This window comes from Stegostoma tigrinum, chromosome 2 (assembly GCF_030684315.1).
Source record: "Stegostoma tigrinum isolate sSteTig4 chromosome 2, sSteTig4.hap1, whole genome shotgun sequence".
Classification (NCBI taxonomy): Eukaryota; Metazoa; Chordata; class Chondrichthyes; order Orectolobiformes; family Stegostomatidae; genus Stegostoma; species Stegostoma tigrinum.
Genome location: NC_081355.1, coordinates 142,482,300 through 142,495,543, shown reverse-complemented (window position 1 = coordinate 142,495,543; position 13,244 = coordinate 142,482,300). Strand labels below are relative to the sequence as shown.

The window sequence follows — 13,244 nt, the reverse complement described above, 5'->3', positions numbered from 1 at the left end:
GTACCAAAAGAAAATTAGAAAATTCTTCAAAAGAAATATTTTTAAAAGCCATGCAATCTTACTTTTTAGTTCATGAGGGCTAGAATACAAGTGGTGGAAACTTTTGCCTCGGTTGTGTACTGTGTCTTGGGTAGTCTGCAGCTGGAGGATTTTCTCCAAGCCTGGGCAACACACCTTGGAATGGAAACATTGTTGCAGGAGAAGACCAGGGAAATATCAGAAGGTTTAACAACTTGTTGCATTCACTGTGAATGGTCTACTCCTGTTGCATTAATATGTACAGCTATTTTACATCAATGGTACATCACTAAGGATCCCAACACGACCCATCACCCACTCCCCCTGTCTCTTGGTAGTGCATATACCCACACATATATACATTAGTTTAAATACCATTTAATCAAAACGTACCCCTTTGAACCAAGCCCTGAAACAGTGACAGCACAGCACAATTCTCCCCATCACCGTGTGCATCACAATGAGTTGGGACATCACAATCGATCTGTGAACTGGGTAAGATTGAGGCACAAGGCTGCACTCAGTGAACGGGAAGGAAGTAGAGCTACACTGTCGAGAAGTGAATGCGATCAGCTGGAAGGGCTGACGGGTTTACTTTGTGAGGTGAGGGTGAAAAGAATGAAAGAATAGGACAGCACAAGACCATTCAGCCCAACATAACATTGACATGCTTGTCTCAACACAGCTACCTATTTTCTGAAAGACACAACAAATTCAGCAGCAATGTTGGACACAGAGTGGAATAGTTCCATTTGTTGTCTAGAATAAATTTTACACATCATTGCTTTCAGATAATCCATTGCTTGGAGCTTGATTTCTGATGCTTAATCAGACATATTGTCAAATCCTTCCTTGGACTCCCTGACCAGCCATCATGGTGCCAATCTGAGTTTAACACTCTCAGTCTTCAATGCACAATTGAGTTTAAGCAGTTTTGTGAAGGGGAGGTCACGTCTAACTAATCGAGTGAAAGAATTTGATTGGATTGGTAACATGCTGGAGAGTGAATGAGTGCTCGGATTTCCAGAGATATTTCTTTAAAGGTTGTGCTCAGAGCATTACAGTCAAAATGAGAGTCAATGGAATGAGAGGAAACTTGTGATACAGGTTGATAATTGATCTGGAGAAGAGAAACGTGGTGTTGGGATGAAGAGAATTTTCTCTGACGAACAAGATATGACAATCTGAACTGGAACCTAAGCTTTTCCTTAATTTTCAATTACTGAGATGGAGGAATGTCTAATAGATCCAGGCTTGTGGAAGGCTCTAAGACTGGCCGTGTAAGTAAATGTACATATAAGTGTTGATGTGTGTGTGCAAACGTGTTTGCAAGCAGGTATGTGTCCAAACATGTGTGCTTGTGTGTGTTTATGTGCATATGTGATTGTGAACGTGTATGTGAGCACCTCTCAACTGTTAATCTATGCTCCCTGCCATTCAGCCAATTATGGATCCTTTTTGCCAAACTTCCTTGGATGCCATGGATCTTTCCTTTGCTTTCAGTCTTCCATGCGGGACTTAAACAAAAGCCTTGCTGAGGTCTACGTAGATTGCATCAACAGCACTGTGTGTGCATGTGTATGTGTGCGCATATGTGAGCGTGCACATTTCCTGATTATGAGTCCACTCCTCTGGATTACAAATCCAGTAACATAATCCGTGTGTCACCGCACCAGAGATTCAGATGCTAATGAATTGCAGGATGTTGGAGCTGGCACTATGAAAATAGCAACATTATGACAGTTATCTATTCAATCAACAATGATTCAAAAGTGGAAACTCCAGAGAAATTGACAACAACTTTCAGTAATGCACAAGTATTCAGGGCACAATCTCTTGAAAATCTCTAATAAACTAGCCAGGCAGGATTTCACGAAGCCTAGTGACTCAGCTTTATTACATTATGTTTCCAAATGTGCTGTTACTTTGCCCCATTAGATTGTCTGATACTATAATACATCTTTAGCGATGGTGATGGTGCTTAATACCTCTCTTGCCTTCTTTATTATTAATGGCATGTTCAAAGTATCTTCCAATACAAAAACTGTGCAAAATATCTGTTTATTCTTTGCCATTTCCTTGCTCTTCCAAGATTCAATTCCAAGGAGCCTATGTCCACTTTTACCTCTCTTTTCTTTCTATATATTCAAAGAATTTCTTGTCATCAGTTTTTATGTTCCTTAATACTTTGGCCTCGGACTTTATATTCTGTTTCTTTTTATTTTATTTTTTATCTTTTCATCTTTTTAGTCCTCCTTTGTTGGGTTCTGAATGTATCCCAATCTTCAAAGTGTTTTGCCTTATATACTTCTTTCAACTTTATACTTAATTTCTTTGGTTAGCCATGATTGATTTATCCCACTTTTTCCTCCTCACCAGTATGTATTTTTGATGAGAATCATGAACTACCTCTTTGACGGTCTGCCCCTACTTGAGTATAAAAACCAAAAGAACTGTGGATGCTTTAAATCAAAATCAAAAATAAAGTTGCTGGAAAAGCTCAGCAGGCCTGGCAACATCTGTGAAGGAGGAAACAGAGTTAATGTTTTGGGTCTGGCGATCCTTCCTCAGAACTGATCATTGTCATTCCTGCTAATCTATCCACCCATGCATTGGATAAATCCACTGATAGATTGTCATCCTTTCATCCAGGAGCACAGCGCATTGGAATCGTCCAAGAATCACGGCCAATTCAAGAAAGCTGTTAAGAGTTTCTTCGCCCATTCCTAGGTCACCACTTGAGTCACATCTCAATGTAAATTAATCCCAAACTCCCTATACCAGGCAATGTTACAGCACACAGACTGCAGCAGTTCAAAAGGAAAGTTGCCTCAACCTTGCAAAGGGCAAATAGGGGCACTGGTTCCGCCAGCAATGCCCACATCTACACCTGACAAAGAAGCAGCACTCTAAAAGCTTGTGTTTTCAAATAAGCCTGTTGGACTATAACCTGGTGTCATGTGACTTCTGGCTTTGGAAAAGTAAATAAACTCACATCCATCCCAAGACTTTTACAAGATCTTAAATGATCCTGTTTCCTTTTCAGCATGCCCTCCAATGTTTCAATATCTTGCTCCAAAACCCTTATGCATCCAACATTTGAAATGCATCTTGGGGACCTACCATTACAACAAGGCAAAGCCTCGGCAATTTTGCAGCACTGTTAACATGTAAAATGACCTCCTAACGAACTCTGCAGAGAGCTATTAAACAAAATGTGATATTGAGCCCCAAGCATAAATAGAATAGGACATTTTCTTCTCACTCTGAATAACATTAAGGTCAACAGCACTCAAAGGAGTTTAAGTGCAAACGATTCAGAAAATCCATGTGAGTCAAGATGTGCAGTTATCATTCAACAATTGAAGAAATGCAAGTTCCACTTGTGTTTTGCTGTTCACTAGATGAACACAAAAATTCATGATTCAACTCACCAATATTTCTCTGTCTGCCTTCTGAGTGTATTTGTACTTTTTGGATTCAGTCAAATGTAAAGCATTAACTGTTCTTTGTTCCTGTTAGAAGGGGATTGGTTAGCTCAGTTGGCTGGATGGCTGGTTTGCAATGGTGAGTAATGTTAACAGTAGGAGTTCAATTCCTGCACTAGCTATGCTTACCATGAAGGACTCTCCTCAAAATCTCCACTTGCTTAAGTCATGGTGACCCTCAGGTTAAACCACCACTAATTGTTTCTCTCTCTGATGAAGGAGTCGCTCTATGTTCTGGAAAGACTATGGTGACTGTGTCTTAATTTGTGTCTAAGATGCCTTCTAACTAGATAAATGTTCATGATTGCCACTAGGCTTTTCTGGGGATGGATCTAAACAGATGTAGAGCACCATTCTCTCAGGAAATTTTTGGGAATTCTAAAAACAGAGTGACGATCCAGATTGCCAAAATGCAACCTGCCACTCCCAGTGCATGTGCAGCCTTTGATGTCAACAGCAATATGTGCCAGGCAATGTGCTGCCGTCATCACCGTGCCTTCATCATGCTCAATCCACTGACAACCCAGAATGGGAAGTCTCCACCCAGGAGCTGTTACCCATCAGAATGGTGTTTGAGAGGTAATAGGAACTGCAGATGCTGGGGATTCTGAGGTAACAAAGTGTAGAGCTGGATGAACACAGCAGGCCCAGCAGCATCATATGAGCAGGAGAGCTGACAAAACGTTGACGCCTTGTGATCTCAGAATGATATTGGACACCTCTTTTAAGTTTTGCACTCTTTGTGCCACCTGGAGCAGCTTTCCTAGCCTCCTGAAAACCATGAACCCTCTAAACATTTCAAATTCTCTTCCCCCACTTGAGACACTTCCTCACCCAGAGAGTGATGGGCCTGTGGTAGGGTGTGCCTCAGAAAGCTGTTGAGGCCAAATAATGGAGTGCTTTCAAGAAGGTATTAGATCTAGTTCTAAGAGCCAAAGGGTTAAATGGGTCTGGGGCAAAAGGGGGGAACAGGGTATTGAGTTGGATGATAGGCCACGATCATATTGAACGACAGAACATGTTCAAGGAGCCAAATGGCCTACTTCTGCTCAGCATTCCATCTAATTTTCTTTCCACAAGCCTGCAAGGTCAGACCATTGGCAAGTACCATGCACAGAACCCTGGAGTGCCCAAGTTAGAGCAAACATTGCTCCTGGCCCTATTTGTTCTGTCTCTATGTTACAAGTTTCTGTCGAGCTGTCATTATCCAAACTTTCTTTCCTTCCCTTTATTATTCCTTCTGTTGATGATTTGACACTGTAACAATCTCTCCAATTAACATTTCTTTCACAGTTTCAGAACAATCTTCTCCCTCCAGCTCTTGTTTTACACATTCTTGGTTAAGCGCCACAGCTTTCTGCATCACCCAAAGAGCTGAGTCACGCTGTCTTACTTCACACCGCTGCAGAGAGAGTAAGAGATATGTCCATAACACACTGTTGTTACCCCACTGTCTAACTGGAAGGAGGTTTCACAGTAACTGCATTATTTTGGCATTTTATTTGCTGCCTTTTAACTTGCTAGAGCTAATCTAGTCCAAAGCGTCAGCACAGAAATTGTTGGGGAAACTCAGCAGCACCTAGAACATAAAACAAAGAACAGTACAGCACACTTTTTTTTGATGCCTGAAACAGGAATGTATATGAGGGGGGAAGACCCCTCTCCACCTACATGCAGACAAGCACTCACACAAACACATGCATTTTTTAGACCCTTCACGAGGCTCCAAGAGTAGGATTGTTTCCAGTAATTCACACTCAGAAAATGTTGGAACTGTGCATTATCAGTGCATTCCTGCCTCTTGAATTGTTCAGAAGCTTCTATCTCCATTTAACTACAATCCCTCCCCTATTCCTGATGTGCTGTCAGCTCCTGGCCAGGCTCTTGCACATTGGTTTATAACACCCTTTGCACAAACACCAACAGCCTAGGGCTCATGCGGTCAACAGATTCATTTTAATATCTCCAGGCATTTCGAAGCAGGGGTATAGCTGCCTGTAAAAGCTTTGGGTATATTAAAGCACTTTAAGAAACAAAAACCTTAATGCGCCTAAACACCCACACTCTCACTATTTCAAGTGAAAAACACAGAAGCTTTGTGTGAGGAAAAACAAAGTGCTGGAGAAACTCAGCAAGTCTGAGCTGATCTGTGGACAGAGAAACAGGGTTAATGTTTCATTTCCAACTACTCTTTTTCAAAGAAGCTTTAGAACATAGAACAATACAGCGCAGAACAGGCCCTTCGGCCCTCGATGTTGTACCGACCTGTGAACTAATCTAAGTCCGTCCCCCTACACTATCCCATCATCATCCATATGCTTATCCAAGGACTGTTTAAATGCCCCTAATGTGACTGCGTTAACTACATTGGCAGGCAGGGCGTTCCATGCCCTTACCACTCTCTGAGTAAAGAACCTGCCTCTGACATCTGTCTTAAATCTATCATCCCTCAATTTGTAGCTATGCCCCCTTGTACAAGCTGACGTCATCATCCTCGGAAAAAGACTCTCACTGTCCACCCTATCTAATCCTCTGATCATCTTGAATGTCTCTATTAAATCCACTCTGAGCCTTCATCTCTCTAATGAAAACAGACCCAAGTCCCTCCGCCTTTCTTCTTAGGGTCTGCGCTCCAAACCAGGCAACATCCTGGTAAATCTCCTCTGCACCTTTTCCAATGCTTCCACATCCTTCCTGTAATGGGGCGACCAGAACTGCACGCAATATTCCAAATGAGGCTGCACTAGCGTTTTGTACAGTTGCAGCATGACATCACGGCTCTCGAACTCAATCCCTCTACCAATAAAACCTAACACATCGTAAGCCTTTTTAACAACACTATCAACCTGGGTGGCAACTTTCAGGGAACAATGTACATGGACACCAAGATCCCTCTGCACATCTACACTACCAAGAATCTTTCCATTGACCCAGTATTCTGCCTTCCTATTATTCTTCCCAAAGTGAATCACCTCACATTTATCCTCATTGAACTCCATTTGCCACCTTTCAGTCCAATTCTGCAGTTTATCCAAGTCTCCCTGCAACCTGCAACATTCTTCCACACTGTCCACCACTCCACCGACTTTAGTGCCATCTGCAAACTTACTAACTCATCCACCTATCCCTGTGTCCAAGTCATTTATAAAAATGACAAACAGCAGTGGTCCCAAAACAGATCCTTTAGGCACACCACTAGTAACTGGACTCCAGGCTGAATATTTTCCATCAACCACCACTCGTTGCCTTCTTACAGAAAGCCAGTTTCTTATCCAGACTGCTAAATCTCCCTCAATCCCATGCCTCTGTATTTTCTCCAAAAGCCTACCATGTGGAACCTTATCAAAGGCTTTACTGAAGTCCACGTAACCATGTCAACTGCGCTACCTTCATTCACATGCTCGGTCACCTTCTCAAAAAACTCAATGAGGTTTGTGAGACACGACCTGCCCTTGACGAATCCATGTTGACTATCTCCAATCAAAGTGTTGCTTGCGAGATGATTATAAATCCTAACTCTTATAATCCTTTCCAAAACCTTTTCTACAACAGACGTAAGGCTCATACGTCTACAATTACCTGGGTCATCTCTACCACCCTTCTTGAGCAAGGGCACAACATTTGCAATCCTCCAGTCCTCTGGTACTAAACCTGTAGACAATGAAGACTCAAAGATCAAGGCCAAAGGCTCCGCCACCTCCTCCCTAGCTTCCCAGAGAATCCTCGGAAAAATCCCATCTGGCCCAGGGGATTTATCTACCTTCACACCTTCTAGAATTGATAACACCATCCCCTTACTAGCCTCAATCCTTTCAATTCTAGTAGCCTGTAACTCAGCCTTCTCTTCTACAATATTCTCCTGTTCCTCAGTGAAAACAGATGAGAAATATTTGTTTAGGACCTCTCTGATCTCCACAGGGTCCGCACGCAACTTCCCACTTCTGTCTTTGACTGGTCCTAATCCTACCCTAGTCACACGCCTATAGAAAGCTTAAGGGTTCTCCTTTATTCTACCTGTTAATGTCTGCTCATGTCCCCTCCTTGCTCTTCTTAACTCTCTCTTTAAATCCTTCCGAGCTAATCTGTAATTCTCCGTCGCCTCGTCCAAGCCATCTCATCTCATCATCACATAAGCCTCCCTCTTCCACTTAACAAGAGATACAATTTCTTTAGTAAACCACGGTTCCCTTACCTTGTCACTTCCTCCCTGCCTTAAACCAGCTCCACATTTCGATTGTCCCCATTCCCTGCATTTTGCTAACCCATTCTATGCTTCCTAAGTCTTGCCCAATCGCATTATAATTGCCCTTCCCCCATCTATAACTCTTGCCTGTGGCATGTTCTTATCCCTTTCCATCACTCAACTACATGTAACCGAATTATGGTCACTCTCCCCAAAGTGCTCACCTACCACTAAAGCAAACACCTGGCCTGGTTCATTACCAAGTACCAGATCCAGCGTGGCCTCCCCTCTTGTCGGCCCTTCGACATACTGTGTCAGGAAGCCCTCCTGCGCACATTGGACAAAAACCGATCCATCCGACGTACTAGAGTTATAGCATTTCTAGTCAATGTTAGGGAAGTTAAAGTCCCCCATAATGACGACCCTGTTCTTTTCACTCCTGCCCAGAATAGTTTTGTCAATCCTCTCCTCCACATCCCTGGAACTTTGCGAAGGCCTATAAAAAACTCGCAGCAGTGTTACCTCTCCTCTCCTGTTTCTGACCTCAACCCATACCACCTCAGTAGATGATCCTCGTCAGAAGTTCTTTCAGCCACCATCATACTGTCCTTGGCTAACAAAGCCACACCTCCCCCTCTTTTACCACTTTCCCTGACCTTAATGGAAGATCTAAACCCTGGAACTTGCAACATCCATTCCTGTCCCTGCTCTATCCATCTCTCCGAAATGGCCACAACATCGAAGTCCCAGGTAGCTATCCATGCTGCAAGCTCACCTACCTTATTCCGGATACTCCTGGCGTTGAAGTAGACACACTTCAAACCAGCTTACAGTTTGCCAGCACACTCCTGTGACATCCTGCCCATGTCCTCCCTACTCTCTTCCTCCTGTATGCTGGAGCTACACCTCAGTTTCCCATCCCCCTGCTGAACTAGTTTAAATCCACTAGCTAGTTTCCCACCCAGGATATTAGTGCCCCTCTGGTTCAAGTGGATACCGCCCTGTTTGTAGAGGTCTCATCTTCCCCAGAATGAGCCCGAATTGCCCATGTCCCTGAAGCCCTCCCTCCTGCACCATCCCTGCAGCCACGTGTTCAGCTGATATCTCTTCCCTGTTCTTCGCCTTGCTATCACGTGGCATGGGTAACAAACCAGAGATAACCACTCTGTTTGTTCTAGCTCTCAATTTCCACCCTAGCTCCCTGAAATCCTGCCTGACATCCCTATCCATCTTTCTCCCTAAGTCGTTGGTGCCTGTGTGGACCACAACTTGGGGCTGGTCACCCTCTCCCTTCAGGACCCCAAAGACACGATTCGAGACATCACGGGCCCTGGCACCCGAGAGGCAACACACCAACCGTGAGACTCGTTCCTTCCCGACAAACCTTCTATCAGTCCCTTGAACTATTGAGTCCCCAATGACTAACACTCTCTTCCTATCCCCCCTTCCCTTCTGTGCTAGAGGGACAGACTCTGTGCCAGTGACCTGCAACCCAGTGATTGCCCCTGGTAAGTACCCCCCCTCAACAGTATCCAAAACGAAATACTTGTTTTTCAGGGGAACGACCACAGGGGGTCCCTGCACTGACTGCTTTTCCCCCCTTCAAACAGTTACCCAGCTTTCTTCACGCTTCGGAGTAATTACTTCTCTGTAACTCTTCTCTATCACGGACTCTGCCTCCCGAATGATCCGAAGTTCATCCAGCTCACGCTCCAGTTCCCTAATGCGGTCTTGGAGGAGCAAGAGTTGGGTGCACTTCCTGCAGACGCATTTGGATGGGACACTAATGGCGTCCCTCACCTCATACATCATGCAGGAGGAACATTCCTCTCCCTGCACTGCCATCCCTGCTAGTCGTCTTATCAGAAAGTAAATAAAAAAAACTTACCTGATTTGTCCCTGGCGGTATAAGGTTCGAGGAGGTGGATGGGTGGGATGCCCTACAAGGATAAGATCTCGGGTCTTGAAAATGATCACTTATATAGCTGAGGGGGAAACAAAAGTCCTTCCTTTCCCAGAAACCTATGCTCTCCGAGGTGCTGCTGCTCACAACAGAAATGGAGGTCTCCGAAGCTTGAGGTAAGCTTTTTAAGATTTAAAATCACTGACTCACCCGCTTCCCAACAGGCCCCTGGTCCAAGTTCCTGCTCTTGCTGCTGCTCACAACAGAAATTTGAACAAGACACATTTAACTCTGTTGCTCAAGCTTTGCTGAGAAAAGTTGAACACCTGTCAATGATATTTTTCATCTTGAACTCACCAGAAAATTTATAAGAATATCAATTTCTAAACCAACATTTAAATAGCATGAGAGGAATGCCCAGTGACATATTAAAGAGTTGCCATTGAGAATGCAAATGCTAATGATAACTAGCTGCCAGGCTTTGTTTAGATTTCTGATTGACTAGAGCATTTCCCTGACAAACAAATCAGCGAATGGCTGTTACATATTTTGTTGAGTTGAAACAGGTGCAGTATAGGTACATGTTCTGTCTGCATGCAAAGAAGACAGCCCTACATATTCATGTATGTTGTTGCCAGAGCACCTAAGTGTACCGCACACTGACTATGCCTGGCAATGCCAAATTACTTGTCAGAGTAATTCTTCACACACTTGGGATTATAAAATGTTGTCGGTTGGAGGATCATGTCTAATGTTTGACATTGTTGTAAATTGTGCAAGCACTGAATGGTTGGGTGCAATCAACAACTTGCTTATTGTGAGCAGCCAAACAGAAAGGATGTGATTTTTCAATCTGTGGATGTACAACAAACATATCTGGCATCACACTGGTCAATGTATATAGTTTGGTCTGGAGAAAAGTTTGCAGTGAATTTCTCCATGTGTTCCTGAGCTTTATTCATAGAGATACAGAATACAAGAGCAAGGCCATGATTCTGCTCTTGCTCAAGATACTGGTTTGATCTCAGCTACAGTTCTATGTAGAAGTCTGGGAACCACACATTAGGAAAGTAAGAATGCATAAAAGATTTGCAAAAATGATTCCATTGTTGAGAAATTTGTGTTACAAGGATGGTTGGAGATGTTGGGACTGTTCTTATAGAGTCATAGAGCTCAGAAACAGACCCGTTGGTCCGACCAGTCCATGCGAAACATAATCTCAAACTAAACTAGTCTCAACTGCGTGGTCCTGGCCCATATCCCTCCAAGCCTTTCCTATTCATGTACTTATCTAACTGTCTTTAAATGTTGCAACTGTAACCACATCCATCAGTTCCTCGGAAATTTATTCCACATGTGCGTCACCCTGTAGTGTAAAAGATTTTTCACTCCTCTCTTTTTTAAAACTATCTCCCCTCACCTTAAAAATATGCCTCCTAGTCTTCAAACCCTCCATCCTAAGGAAAAGAGACCAACCATTAACCCTACTTATACCGCCATTATTTTATAAACTTCTATAATGTCACCTCTCAACCTCCTACACTCCAGAGAAAAAAAAGCCCAGCCTATCCAACCTTTCTTTAGAACTCAAACCTTCCAGGCCCAGCAACGTCCTGGTAAATCTCTTTGGAACTGTCTAGCTTAGACTGGGAGAACATCAGATGGAAGTTATCAAAATCATAAGGGTGCTGGATACAGTATATCAGGAGATACAATTGCCATTTATAAAAGAATCAAAACAGCACAGGTTTAAAGTGATTTGCAAAAGAAGCAAATGTGTTGTGAGAAGACTATTTTCCTGTGACAAATGGCGCAGGGAAGAATGCATTGCATGGAGGTCAGATGGAGGCAAAGTCGATTGAGCCATTCAAAAGGGTATTAGATGATTGTTTATAGAAACACAATACAAAACGATAAGGAAAAGGCAGGCAAATGACTTAGTCATAATGTTCTTTGGGCAGTTGTTACAGACACGATGGGCAGACTGGCCACACTCTACATTGTAACAGTTCTGTGATTCTATGATTCACTAGGCAAGGGGTTCCAAACTGCGGGTTATGTTAAGAAGTGACCTCATAAGTCTGAATTTTGTGGTTGTGAGCTTAGTGTCAGTAACAGAGGCCATGGATTGAGTGCTGACTGTTGTGTTAAATCTCACCACTGAGATAATGTACCTTTACTGTTGCAGGGCATAAAATCTCTTGTTTTTTTTATCTAAGGCTGGACAAGACCTAGTGTGCATATCTTTGAGGCCTCACTGCTGCTGCAAATAAGGTAGGTGTTAAAAGTCATGCAGTTTAAACACTTCCTACCACACTTAACCTGATGTTCAACTCTAGTCATCATTAACTCCACTCTAAAAATCTCAGTGTCCCCTATATTTACACTGTCTAGTCATACGATGCTTGGGACATTAAACCACATCACACCAGGCAAAGCTCTGGAGAGTACTGCAGTACGTGGATGTCCTTAGCATTGACACAGTGCCCCATACAAAATCTGGTGGCCCCAATAAGTGGCCATGCACAACCAAAGAAAATGCCAAAAGCATCAAATGCTGCAGGCTGGCAAGCATGATTTCTGATGGCTGGATTCTTATCTTATGTGTAAGCCTTTCATTTAGATCATAATATGCAGGATCAGAATTAGGCTCTTCAGCCCATTGAATCTGCTGTCTAAATTGCAGAAAGGATGGATGGCAATGTTTTAGGACATTGGTGCTCTTCCTCTGTGACCATCCTGCTCCCCCATGACCTGTGACTTACCCAGTAATCCTTCCCCTTCTCTGTATGGATCTATGCTGGAGACAGTGGAAGGTGGAGTGAAATCATGCAGGATTGGACAATGAGATTAATACTTCTGCTCAACAGGGAGGGGGGCTCAGGTTGAGTTCTGAAATTCCACCACATAATGATGCCTTATTTCATGTCCTCCCCCATTTGCTGCTCCTACGCTGTCCCATGTCCAGGCCATCGATTTATTCCCAATTCAACGTTTCCTGGCCCCCAGAGTGTAGTAAGTGTCCTTAATCGTTTCACTGTCTACCACACTTCCAACAACACTAAATTTCTTTTCTTCTTTCTCAGAATGCGGGCCTCATTGTCAGGCCAGCATTTAATACTCATCCCTAATTGCCCAGGGAGCAGTTAAGTATCATCCACATTGTTCTGGGTCTGGAGTCACAAGTAGGCTAGACCAGGTAAGGATGACAGTTTCCTTCACATTAGTAAACCAGATAGGTTTTACAGGAATAGAGATAATGGGAACTGCAGATGCTGGAGAATCTGAGATAACAAACTGTGAGGCTGGATGAACACAGCAGGCCAAGCAGCATCTTAGGAGCACAAAAGCTGATGTTTCTGGCCGAGACCCTTCATCAGAGAGGGGGATGGGGAGAGGGTTCTGAAATAAATAGGGAGAGAGGGGGAGGTGGACCGAAGATGGATAGAGGAGAAGATAGGTGGAGAGGAGAGTATAGCTGGGGAGGTAGGAAGGGGATAGGTCAGTCTGGGGAGAACGGACAGGTCAAGGACACAGGATGAGGTTAGTAGGTAGGAAATGGAGGTGCGGCTTGAGGTGGGAGGAGGGGATAGGTGAGAGGAAGAACAGGTTAGGGAGGCGGGGACAAGCTGGGCTGGTTTTGGGATGAGTG

The 13,244-nt window shown here is 43.7% G+C and overlaps 1 long non-coding RNA gene across 1 annotated transcript in view; it reads left to right on the top strand.

Moving 5' to 3' along the window:
• Nucleotides 1–11,844, top strand: part of LOC132206979 (uncharacterized) — a 145,541-nt gene extending 133,697 nt beyond the window's left edge. The window contains exon 3 of the long non-coding RNA XR_009443262.1: nucleotides 11,812–11,844. This is a non-coding gene — a long non-coding RNA (uncharacterized LOC132206979). The remainder of the gene's footprint in view (nucleotides 1–11,811) is intronic.
• Nucleotides 11,845–13,244: the final 1,400 nt, after the last annotated feature.